At 51.4% G+C, this 11,392-nt stretch overlaps 1 long non-coding RNA gene and 1 other non-coding gene across 2 annotated transcripts; both read right to left on the minus strand.

Moving 5' to 3' along the window:
- Positions 1 to 4,265: 4,265 nt before the first annotated feature.
- Positions 4,266 to 4,427, minus strand: LOC121100617. Its single transcript, XR_005832348.1, has one exon. It is a non-coding gene; the product is annotated as a U1 spliceosomal RNA (small nuclear RNA).
- Positions 4,428 to 9,288: 4,861 nt separating this feature from the next.
- LOC103676300 lies at positions 9,289 to 11,146 on the minus strand. Its single transcript, XR_572064.2, has 2 exons — positions 11,025 to 11,146; positions 9,289 to 10,355 (listed from the first exon to the last, which is right to left on the minus strand). It is a non-coding gene; the product is annotated as an uncharacterized LOC103676300 (long non-coding RNA).
- Positions 11,147 to 11,392: the final 246 nt, after the last annotated feature.

An 11,392-nucleotide genomic window follows, 5' to 3' on the forward strand; every position in this document is an offset into this window, starting at 1 on the left:
AGTCACCAAGAACTACGTGTTGTCTCCTTCGATTTCTGTAAACTGTCCAGAAAGGAGCACTGTATGGAGACAGAAAGCAGATCAAGGTTGCTTGGGGCTGGAGGACGGAGTGGAGATTGTCTGCAGAGGGGCTGGAGGGGGTGTGGGAAGGGGAAGGAGACTCTAAAACAAACTAGGGTACTAGCTGAACAACTGTGCTATCCTAGGGGACTTCCACAATGGGTGAACGTGATTGCATGTAAATTTCACCAAAAAGAAAAAGAAAAAGAAAAAAGGTAACAGTCCCACATCAATGGGTCCTTGTGTCCCCAGGCAAACACTCCCTGGTGAGGTGCCACATCCTGGAGTCCCAGCAGGGGTTGACTTAGAGCCTGGTTTCTGATCTCACATTGGAGTCAGGGATTCAGGGCCTATGCCTTCAGCCTCTGGCCCTGGCAGTTCCCCTGGAATCCACAAGGGGGCAGGCGACCTAAGGGAGGAGACCTCCAGGTGGCACAAGGAGACCAGGGGGCAGAAGGCAAAGACAGCGGATACCCAGCTGGCTGGAGATTCGGGGAGAAAGTGAGAGCTGCAGGACACAGGAAAGCAGCTGGCAAGATCTGGATGATTTTTTTTTTAACATTTCTATCTTTATTTATTTGACAAACAAAGAGAGACAACAATCAGGGGGAGCAGCAGGCAGAGGAGAGAGAGAAGCAGGCTCCCTGTGGACCAGGAAGCGCGATGGGGGGTTCCATTCCAGGACCTTAGGATCATGACCTGAGCTGAAGGCAGACGCTTAACTGACTGAGTCACCCAGGTCCCCTGGGTGGATCTTAAGTAGACTTGGTCCCCTGGGTGGGCTCTTCCCACCGACCTTTAGGTCAACAGCCAAAGGTTCCCTTTGATGCTCCCTCCTGCACTGGCACTGAGGCTCCCCTCCCCCCATCAGCGTAGGAAAAAGAGCTTGTGGCACCATTAACCTTCTCCTATGTCTAAGTCAGGGAGTTGGGACCAGGCTGGGGACCTGCCTTTTTCTGGACATCTATATAGGGCCAGCTCCTAGGTGCTGAGCCATCCCTGCAGGGGTCTAGAAGGGTCACCCTGGTCTTTCAAATTGGTGCTGGGCTTGCAAAGAATGGTTCCTGCTCATCTGTATTTCCCTGGCCTAGGCTGAGCATCCTCGTCCAAGATCAGGGGCTGCCATGACCTAACATAAGGAACCTCTGGTCTGTCACTGCTTCTCTTTGGCAAAGTCCACAGGTGGCCCGCGGTAGTGGTGGGTTGGGGGGGAGGGCATAGAATTTTACACTCTGTCAAAACATCGTCCACGGTGAGGATTTTAAAAAATGTTAAGAGGACAGAGATCACATTATATACTCGGTGGTACAGGAACAGCTCTGCATGGTGACAGAGAGTAGCTACACATCTAATGAGCATAATATAATCTGTAGAGCTGTCCAATCACTGTGTTGTCATGTGAAACTGACGTCACATGGTGTATCAACTGTAAATCAATTAAAAAAACCCTGCAGGTGAGGGGAAAACATTTGAAAAGGAACCAATAAAACTGTCATTGACTGGGGAATAACGTGGGTTTCAATTGAACAGAACAACGTGCATCCACTTAGAGGTGGAATATTTTTTTAGATAAATACAGTATAGTAGTGTCGATGTATTTTCTCTTCCTCGTGATTTTCTCAATGACATTTTCTTTAACTCGCTGTGGTATAAGAATAAAGTATATGATACAAACAGCACACAAAATATGTGTGAATCAACTGTTTTGTGATCAGTAAGGCTTCAGTGGTAGTTATGTTTTGGGGGAGTCAAAAGTGACACACAGATTTTCAAGTGTGGGAATCTGTACCCCTAACCCCCAGGTTGTTCAAGAGTCAAATTGTATCTGTATTGGCAGATACCATGCCCCTATTTAGAGAAAAATCCAAACACACACACACACACACACACACACACACACACACACACACACACACACACCAGCTACTAGAGTGCATAACTTAATTCCGCAGAGTTGCAGAGCACAAGACAGACAAAATCAGGTGCTTCTATACCCTAGCAATGAACAATCCGAAAAGGGAATTAAGAAAACAATTTCATTTCCAACAGCACCCACCAGAATAGCATCTAGGAATAGTCGAGTCAAGGAGGCACAAAAGCTGTACACTGAAAACTACACAGCATTGCTGCAAGAGATTCCAGAAGACCTAAACAAGTGGAAAGACATCCTGTGCTCACCGATTGGAAGGGTTAAGGTGGTTAAGATGGCAACACCACCAACTGCAGACTCCGCAGGATTCCTTTCCAACTTTTTTCTTCTGCCTTCTCTAGTCGCCGTCAGCCCCTTGCAGTATGTTTCCTTCAGTCAGGGTGGTTTTCATCTCTTAACGTGAGATTAGATCTTTTTTTTTACATTTTCCATGAATCTGATGACTCTTTTGAACCGATGGGATGCAGTTAAAACAAACGCTTTCTGGTCCTTCTCTGGTGAGTCTCACCTTGGTGTCGGCTCTGCGTCATTTTCAGAGGAGTGATCTGTCTCCTCCAGGAGGCTCATTTCCCCTGCTTCTCTGCATACCTCAGACTGTCGGATGGAATGCCAGACACTGTGAATTTACCTTGTTGGTTGCTGGCTATTTTTGTGTTTTCTATAATATCGAGCTTTGTTCAGAGATGCATTTAAATTACTTGGGAACAGTGTGGTCATTTCTGGTGTTGCTTTAACGATTAGTTCAGTGGTCCAGAGCAGTGCTCCGTGGAGGGCTAACGATGAGCTCCCAGTACTGTGGCAAGTCCTCCCTGAGTCCTCCACCCTGTGCCTCGGGAATTAGGAGGGTTCGCCTTTTGCTCAGTCTGTCTGTGGGGCACAGGCTCTGCTCCCAGCGCTGTGTGAGCACCAGGCCCTGTTCAAAGGATGGCCGCCTGACTTGCTGGCCTTGCCTCCATGGAGGCCCTGAGCAGGACCTCACTGCACACCACCCTAGGGCCCCAACATAGCTCTGGCTAGGTGACTTTGCACAGCCCTGTCCTCCCCGTCTCTCCTCTGTCCAGGCGTCTCTCAGACCAGTGTCCTCAACTCTACGAGGTCCGCAGGGCTCCTCTTCAGCAGCCCTTCCCTCCGGTGCCTTGCTTGGAAACTCTCTGGAGGCAGTACCTTGGAGCACTTGTAGGGCTCCGCTCCCCTGGGTGTTTCCACGTGTCTGGGATGGCTGTCCTCTTTACCTGATGCCCAGGATCTTGGAAATCTGCATTTCGGGCATCTTGTGTGGTGCTGTTGCAGTGTTGCTTTGTTGCTTCAGGTAGAAGAGTAACCCAGTTCCTGTGAGTCCCTATTGGTGTGGCTCTGCTAAGAGAAAAAGTTGGAACAGGTCAGTGTAGATTCTGAACAGAGGCTTTTACTGAGTAGAGAAAAAGCCCCAGCTCTGGCGAAAGCATGAAGCCAGAAACCTCTTCCAGCTCGGAATTGCACAACAATGCAGGTACAGCTCTAAGGACAGTCTTTGCTTGAGCCCGAGAGCATGCAGAAGCCCCATGGCCCCTTGCCCAAGAGCTAGCCTGCTGCTTGGGAAACGTCTCTGGTGCCACCCCAATGGGTCCTTTGCAAGTGGACAGACTTGCCTCTTCCAAAGCCCCTCAAGGGGCGCCTAGCTGGCTCCATTGGCAGAGCACAGAACTCTGGAGCTGGTTTCGGGAGCCCAATCCCTACTTTGGGTGTAGAGATCACTTCCACAAGTAAACTTACAATAAACGAAGTAGGTCAAGCTGGACCATCTCTAGTCTCCGAAGGGTCCTCGGGAGGAAGGCTTATCTTGGTAGGCTACAACGTGGCCTCATTAAGGTCAGGAAGTCTGGGCATTGGATGAGGCTTTGTAGGGTGACTGGCCAGGTATGTGGGAAGGGCAGAAAGGAGAAGGAACACTGACCAGTGTTCCATGGGAAGTGAAAGAAAGCACTTCTGCAGGATGACAGGTCTGCAAGCCAGCTACTGTATAAGCAGAGATAGTAAAGAGCACTGGTGGGCACCTGGCACCTCGCTGCAGGAAGAACAACAGCATGAAAAACCCAACACCCAAAATGTCAGGCAAGTGAGAGCTGTGGACAGTCACTGACCACCATGCACTCTTGATGAGCAACAGCAAAAGAGAATATTACCCAACACTGAGGTCTGAAGTCTCCAGAATCCACTGCTTGGTCTGACCAGAAGACCAAACAGAACAAGACAGCAAACAAACAAACAAAAAACTTCTGTTACAGAGCTAGCACCAGGGGAGAGTGCGGATGGAGTCGCCCACTGTCACAAATTATGTAGCCGAGCTTCTGCCATTTGGGGAAGTTACAGGAGTCAGCACACCTGCAGTACAATGGGTGAGCCTCAGCCTGGGAAAACTAAATGCTTGATCATGGTATTTCTTCTGCCAGGTAAGTATGACTCCCGCTGCCACCAACCCACTCCAGCCACACCCGCCTTTCACCTTACACACAAGCTCACTCGCCTAGCCACACCCCAAAACCCTCGGCACCCACTCCTGTCCCAAGCATCCTCACCCTCCACCCAGTTCTTCCTAATACCTTGGAAACAACAGCGCTGCTACTTCTGCTACTTCCACAGCCCTGGCAATACAACCGCACAGAACCGCACCTAAACGTTGCCTGATTTACATCGGACACGCCCCGTCCGTGACGTCACGGCTCTCCTCTCAGTCGTCGCCTTCACAGTCTCCTCCACCTCCTTCCCTCCACCCTGCTTTGGTTACCACTCCTCCACCCTCTCCCTGCAGCTCTGGCTCCCGACCCCTCCACACTCCCATTCAGACACACACACACACACACACACACACACACACACACACACCCCTCCCCCCAGCGCCCAGCACAGGGAAGGCTGAGCCAGCCTGGGAGGAACAGAGGGAGGACTTGCCACCAGCCCTCCAAGAGCCGATACGTCTCCCCCCGCCCTCTCTCCCTCTCCTCAGAACCTGGTTTGGAGGAAACCGAGAGCGATGGCTGCACCTCAGGAGCTCAGCCTCCAAGCCAGCCGCCCCCCTCCAGGTCTGGACACCCCGGGGGGTGGGGGGCCGGGGAACAAAGGTCCGCCTCCTCTGGGCACTGGGGCTGACACCTGCCGGCAACATCCCACAGGCTGAAAACATCCCCGGGCCTGCTGCTTCACCTGGAGGGCTCCTAGGGCAGGGTCTCGGCGCCCCCTCCTGGCCGCCCGGGGTAGGCGCCCAAGGATTCCGCAGTCCAGGGCAGGGCCAGAGGAAACCATTCCTTCTGCTCACTTCCTCAGGGCTGAGTTCACAGCAGGGGCTTGGTGGGGTCCCAGGCGCCCCACTCTGCCACTGCCTTCCGTCCCTCCACCGCTGGGCGCTTCCCCTTCGATGAGATTTCTGCAGTCAAAGTCGGCCTTTCGAGGGAAAAAAGCCAGGTCTGGAACACAAAGCAAAACAAGTACTCTCTGAACACACTAGTATTGGGCAATTATAGGGTCATGGATGGAGTGCGCTAGGGGTCTGATCTGCCTTTGCCTTGATTGCGCCTTGAGGTAGTGGTTTACTTTGACCGGACTGTTGAAATTAGAAAAGATTGGGGGGCGGGGAAGGGGCGTCCAACTGTACTTGTCACCTGACTTCATGGTGTGGTGGTGGGCAGGATAATGCCCCCTCCCTAGGAGGTGCCCATGCTAATGCCAGGAACCTGGGCACCCTGGAATGACAAGGGAGCCTTAACACTGGAAGAGGCAGAGAAGGAGGTCAGAAGGATGCTGTGTGAGGAGGACCCTGCCTGCTGGGGCTGGGGCTGGGGCTGGGGCTGAGGATGGAGGAGGGGCCTCTAACAGATGCAACAGGCAAAGAGACACACTGTCTTGTGAACCTAAAGAATAGACACCGCGTCGATTCGTGGGGAATAAAAGGGAAAGGCGATCTGGGACAAACCAGCTGTGGCAAAACCATATTTGAGTTCGGAGAACAAAGGGGAGGTAAGCTCTTCTTTTTGGAGCAAAGGGGTCAGTTGGGAAGGCTGTTCTAAAAGTCCATCAGGGTAAACCGTAAGTTGCAAGTGTGCTGTGTGCTGGTGTCTCCTTGGGGGACGAGGCTAGCGTTTCTTCCTCTGGCGGGGTTAGTGGGGGCGTATCCATGTGCAATGTCAAGTCCCTGTCAGGTCAGATCAGTCTCTTCCCCTTGGGGCTGCAATGCCCTAGGAGGTAAGGAGGGCAGAGGAGCTCCCTTGCTAAAACCTCCCGACTGCATGTTAGTGAGGCTTCCCCTGACCAATTTCCACCCTCTCCTAGAGCCTCCAGAAGGGAAGGTGGCCCTGTGGGCATCTGGATTTTAGTCCAGTGAGATCCTTGTTGGGACTTTGCACCCTCAGAACTGGAAGATAAAAAATGTGTTCTCTTTAGGGCGCTACATTTCTGGCGACTTGGTATCACAGGAATAGAAAACCAATGTAAGGGTCTACCTCCTTCAGCTCAGCGGTAAATAGATCTGGGGGAGGCAATAAATTCTCTACAAATTCTGCAGGTTGTCTGTCTTAGGTCTACAGGTCAAGGGCTAGTTTAATTAGTGTTTACGTGTTACGCTTAGGTACCTGCTGATGCGATGTGGGCCAGGAGCGAACGGTCAGCAAAGAACTCTTGAGGCGTCTCCGGGGCAAAAGGGTGTTTGTACTGAAGCTCCGGGATGGGACCCCTGGGCAAGAAGAGCTGCCCTGGGATTTTGAGGAGCGAATGATCATATCCTGTACATTGGGGGCGGAGGGTAGAGATAAGGAAGTTTCCAAAGGGATTTCTAGGTGTTCAAGGAGACTTCCAGGGTCCTGGAGGTCTGGCTTCTGTCCAGCAGAGGTTACTTTTTACCTCCAGCAAAGCATTACCAGTAGTGCACTTGTGAGTTCCTGGAGGACTGTCCTGCTCTGTCTGGGCTTTGTACTCATGGGCTGCAGGTGCCAAGGACATTTACTTTTCTCTACATTTCATTGGCCTTTGTTCTCCCCATCACCTGCCGTCTTTTTTCTTTCCATTCTTTTCTGTGGGACTCAGTCTCTTCCCTGCGGGGGCTCAGCAAGCTTCTTACGTGAATGATGCAAAGTGGAAGCCATTGGTGTTCACCCAGAAGGATTTTTAATTTTTAAGAGTGGGCTTTGTTCACAGGGAGGGGTAGGATAGACCTTACAGAAAGGTGAATATTGGATGATTCTCCCCTCAAAGGTCCGTTTTTGTTGCAACGAGGTCTCTTAAGGCACAGACCCACTGTTCCACCTTTCACAAAGGGTGAAATGCAACAGTTTTAGGGCTTTTCCCCAAAAGAGAGCTGTGACTGGATCCTGAGCAGAGTGAGGTTTATATGATGTCATATGCTATTGCTTTCCTAAATGTTATGTACCTCAAATGAATTTTGTAGAAGCACTATCTGTGTTGTCCATTGATTGCTGACGATCCCATCAGGGCGCACCAGCCCTGGTGGCACAGGGATGGAGGAGGAATTGCTGGGGTGCTGGCATAAGCACAGGGCAACATGGTCTCCCACTTGGTTTCCTTGTCTTCCTTTTTCTTTTTTTTTTTTAAGATTTTATTTATTGGGGTGCCTGGGTGGTGCAGTCGTTAAGCATCTGCCTTTGGCTCAGGCCGTGATCCCAGTGTTCTGGGATCGAGCCCCGCATCAGGCTCCTCCTCTGGGAGCCTGCTTCTTCTTCTCCCAGTCCCCCTGCCTGTGTTCCCTCTCTTGCTGGCTGTCTCTCTCTGTCAAATAAATAAATAAAATCTTTTTTTTAAGACCTTTTTTTTTTAAGATTTTATTTGTTTATTTGATAGACAGAGAGAGAGCACAAGGAGCCGGAGCAGGAGGTAGAGGGAGAAGGAGGCTCCCTGCTGAGAAAGCAGCCCAATGTGGGGCTGGATCCCAGGACCCTGGGATCGGGACCACGGGCTGAAGGCAGACACTTAACCCACTGAGCCACCCAGGTGCCTGCTTTCTTTGCCTTAATAGTTTACTGACATTCATCCATTCTGCTGATCGGGCCAGCGAGTTCCTCTATATGGACAGCCAAAGGCCTTCATGGAAACACTTGAACAACAGAGCATTAGGGCAGATGCGGGGTCACTCCATCCACTAGAAAAGTAGGAGGCATTGCTCCCTCAAATGGGTCTTTTCTTGGGTCTTCTTGTTACTGGTGGTCGTGGTGATGGTTGTGAGGAGAGTGTTTGAGGGTTTTGTTTGTTGTTATTGGCCGTGGTTTTAACACTTTCTAGGAAATAATTGATAGCTTAATAGTAATTCTTGGAAGGCAAAAGGACATAAGTAAGGCCACTTCCCGGGGAATATTTGCAGATCTCTATGCCAACATTTATGGAAGGACTTACACACTTTTCTTTTTCTTTCCTTTTTTCTTTCTTTCTTTCTTTCTTTCTTTCTTTCTTTCTTTCTTTCTTTCTTTCTTTCTTCTTTCTTTTTTTAAGATTTTATTTATTTATTCGACAGAGGGAGAGACAGGGAGAGAGGCAACACAAGCAGGGGGAGTGGGAGAGGGAGAAGCAGGCTTCCCACTGAGCAGGGAGCCTGATGCAGGCTTGATCCCAGGACCCCGGGATCATGACCTGAGCCAAAGGCATAGGCTTAATGACTGAGCCACCCAGGAGCCCCCTACACTTTCAATGAAAGGTTATCGATCAAAGTAATACAACTGGGGATGCCTGGGTGGCTCAGTTGGTTAAGTGTCTGTCTTAGGCTCAGGTCATGGTCCCAGGGTCCTGGGATCAGGCTCCCCGCAGAGCTGGAGCCTGCTTCTCCTTCCCCCTCTGCCTGCCTCTCTCCTTCTTGTGTTCTCTCAGTGTCAGATAAATAAATAAAATCTTCAAAAAGAAACCTGTGTTTACACTTTTGGGTGACTGTTAGAGTACAACAGTTTTACAGCGTGGTCTGCAGCCCACCTGCATCAGAATCACAAGGGTATTAACGTAAGAAATGCAGATTTTGGGCACCCACACCAAGGAAGTCTCTTGGGATTGGGACCCAGGAAGTGCCTTCTGTGATCTCCACTGCTGATTCTAAGGCTCTCCAAATCTAAGATCCACTGTCTTATATTTTGAGATTGGGGATTTTTACAAAATGATAGAGAAGGCAAAAGTTCTTCTTTTAAAGTTAGACTTCAAGTGTTAGACTATGACCTTCTGAAGGGGCGCCTGGGTGGCACAGCGGTTAAGACTATGACCTTCTGAGGGACAGGGTGTCTTTCCTACTCTTACACATTCAGCCTAGAGACTGGTGCCAAAATCAGAAACAGAGCAGGTGAGGAAGAACGTTTTATCTCTTTATACACATTTTACTTTCATAGCCACCAAAGAGACTGTGTTTCATTTTCTCTAACAGACCCTGTCCACCAGTTATGCTGCCCTCGACATATTGCCATAGCAACATAGATAAATATCTATCGTACATTTATACACACGTACACACCTTCTCAAAACACTGTCAGGACACAGACTAGGCTTTCCCATAACTGGGGGCCTCTCAGGTGCCACTTCAAAATGATCGCTGGCTTGTCTTACACAGGACTTTCACTGGCCTTGGCCTGGCCATGAGCCCCAGTTCCCCAGAGAGGAGTTAGGGTGATACGAGGGGACAGCATATTTAGACTGAGGTGGCCACACTTCAGAGAGCATAAAAGAATGGAAATAGGAGGTGTTGGCTAAGCAGGAGATGGCATGTGGGAAGCCACCACTTTCACCACGTGGATCCAAAGCACTCAGGAGCCCCGGTGTAGACTGACGCCCAGGCTGACGGTGGCCCGGCTAAGCTGGCCCCGGCGAAGCGTGGATCTGGGGGTGGTGCGGGCTGAGCCCCACTGGCCCTCAGGCCACTGCTGTCACTCGTGGGCTTCAGAGTGGGCCCAGGAGCTCCGTGTGGAGACCAGGTGTCCCATCTGTAGGAAGCAGGGTCCTGTGTCCCCCGAGCTGGCCATCTGAGGACAGGCGCTAGAGCGAGAAATGGCCATTTGCAGTTCCCAGCCCAGTGTGGTGCTTAGAAGCAGTGTCACGAGCTCCTCTACAAATCCTGCGTGTTTTGCTCAGGGCTGGGCTGAGCAGACCCTGGCGGATGCTTTTCCTCAGCCGCAGGAGAGGCTGTCTGCCCTTCACCCTCCTCCACCAGGCCGGCCTCTGACTCCTCCTGGACACTCCAGCAGGTGTGGAGAAGTGGGGTCCAGGTCTCCTCAACAGATTGGGGTCTGCACAAAAGGGGGGCAGGCCCAGCCTTCCTGCTATTTGAAGGACCTCTGGTGGCTCCTCTTCTTGCGTGGCTCGTGGAAGGCAAGGGTCACAAGACTGCGGTGCAGGGCAGGGCCCTTAAGAACTTCACCTGGAGACAAAAATGCAACAAGGTGAGAGGCTACTGTCAGGCCCTGCTGGTGGCTCCCAGAGCTGCAGTGAGCAGTGGGCGGTGGCAGAGCCAGGAGCTCAAGGAGAGCCTGTCAGGAGGATGTGCCCAGGGGAAGGGGTGCAGTCCTGAGGAGCCACTGGTGCCACCAGGTGAGAAGGAAAGTTCCCCACCACGTCGGGCGGGTGACGGCCCTGCTCAGAGCCACTGCACACGAGGTGCCCGCATCCCACACGCCCTCTTCAGGGGCCAGGTCACTCCCCAGTTCACTCAGAGCAAAATGATGGCTTCTGTGACCTCCCAGGAACCGAAGCGCTTAGTATGAAACATGCCCACGTAGAAGCAGCCTGTTGCAGGAAGGAGAGGACATTGTACAGGGAAGTCCCCTGTTAAGTTCATGTCCCCCTTACTTGATGTGGAGAGGGAGGGGCCCAGGCAGCAGCGAGCTCAGAGACTCCCTGCGTCTAGTGCCACCTCTTTCAGATGAGGGGTGGTGGGCTCATCGTCCCTGAGGGGTCAGCCACAGGGTCGGTTAGTGACAAGCCCGGGATTAGAACCCAGGCCTCAGGCCCTTTCCATTGGTCTCTGGGAAGTGCAGAGGAAACTTCCAAACACAGGGAAGCCAGTGGGTGTGTGGGGCTGTTGGGTTACCTTTGCTGGGACAGGAATAAGGCTTTACAGAGGCCATCTTGTAAGTGTTCTTCTAAAGAGGCTCAGGAAAGAAAGGAATCATCAGAGAAGAACAAAAGGGAATTAGCCCCCCCACAAAAAAAAAAAAGCCATGGTCCGACCCGTTTCCACACTGTGGGATCAACACGCTCTCAGGTTACATGAGGAACATTCCCAGGAATAGGCCCAACTGCTTAGGGCAGAGCTTTAAAATCCAAGTGAAAGGCTTGGTTTCTTTCTTTATTCTTTTGAAAGAAATCTCCATGCCCAGCGTGAAGCCCAACACAGGGCTTGAACCCACAACCATGAATGAGATCAAGACCTGAGCCAAGATCAAGTCAGATGCTCAA

Source organism: Ursus maritimus, unplaced genomic scaffold (assembly GCF_017311325.1).
Source record: "Ursus maritimus isolate PB19 unplaced genomic scaffold, ASM1731132v1 scaffold_406, whole genome shotgun sequence".
Taxonomy (NCBI): Eukaryota; Metazoa; Chordata; class Mammalia; order Carnivora; family Ursidae; genus Ursus; species Ursus maritimus.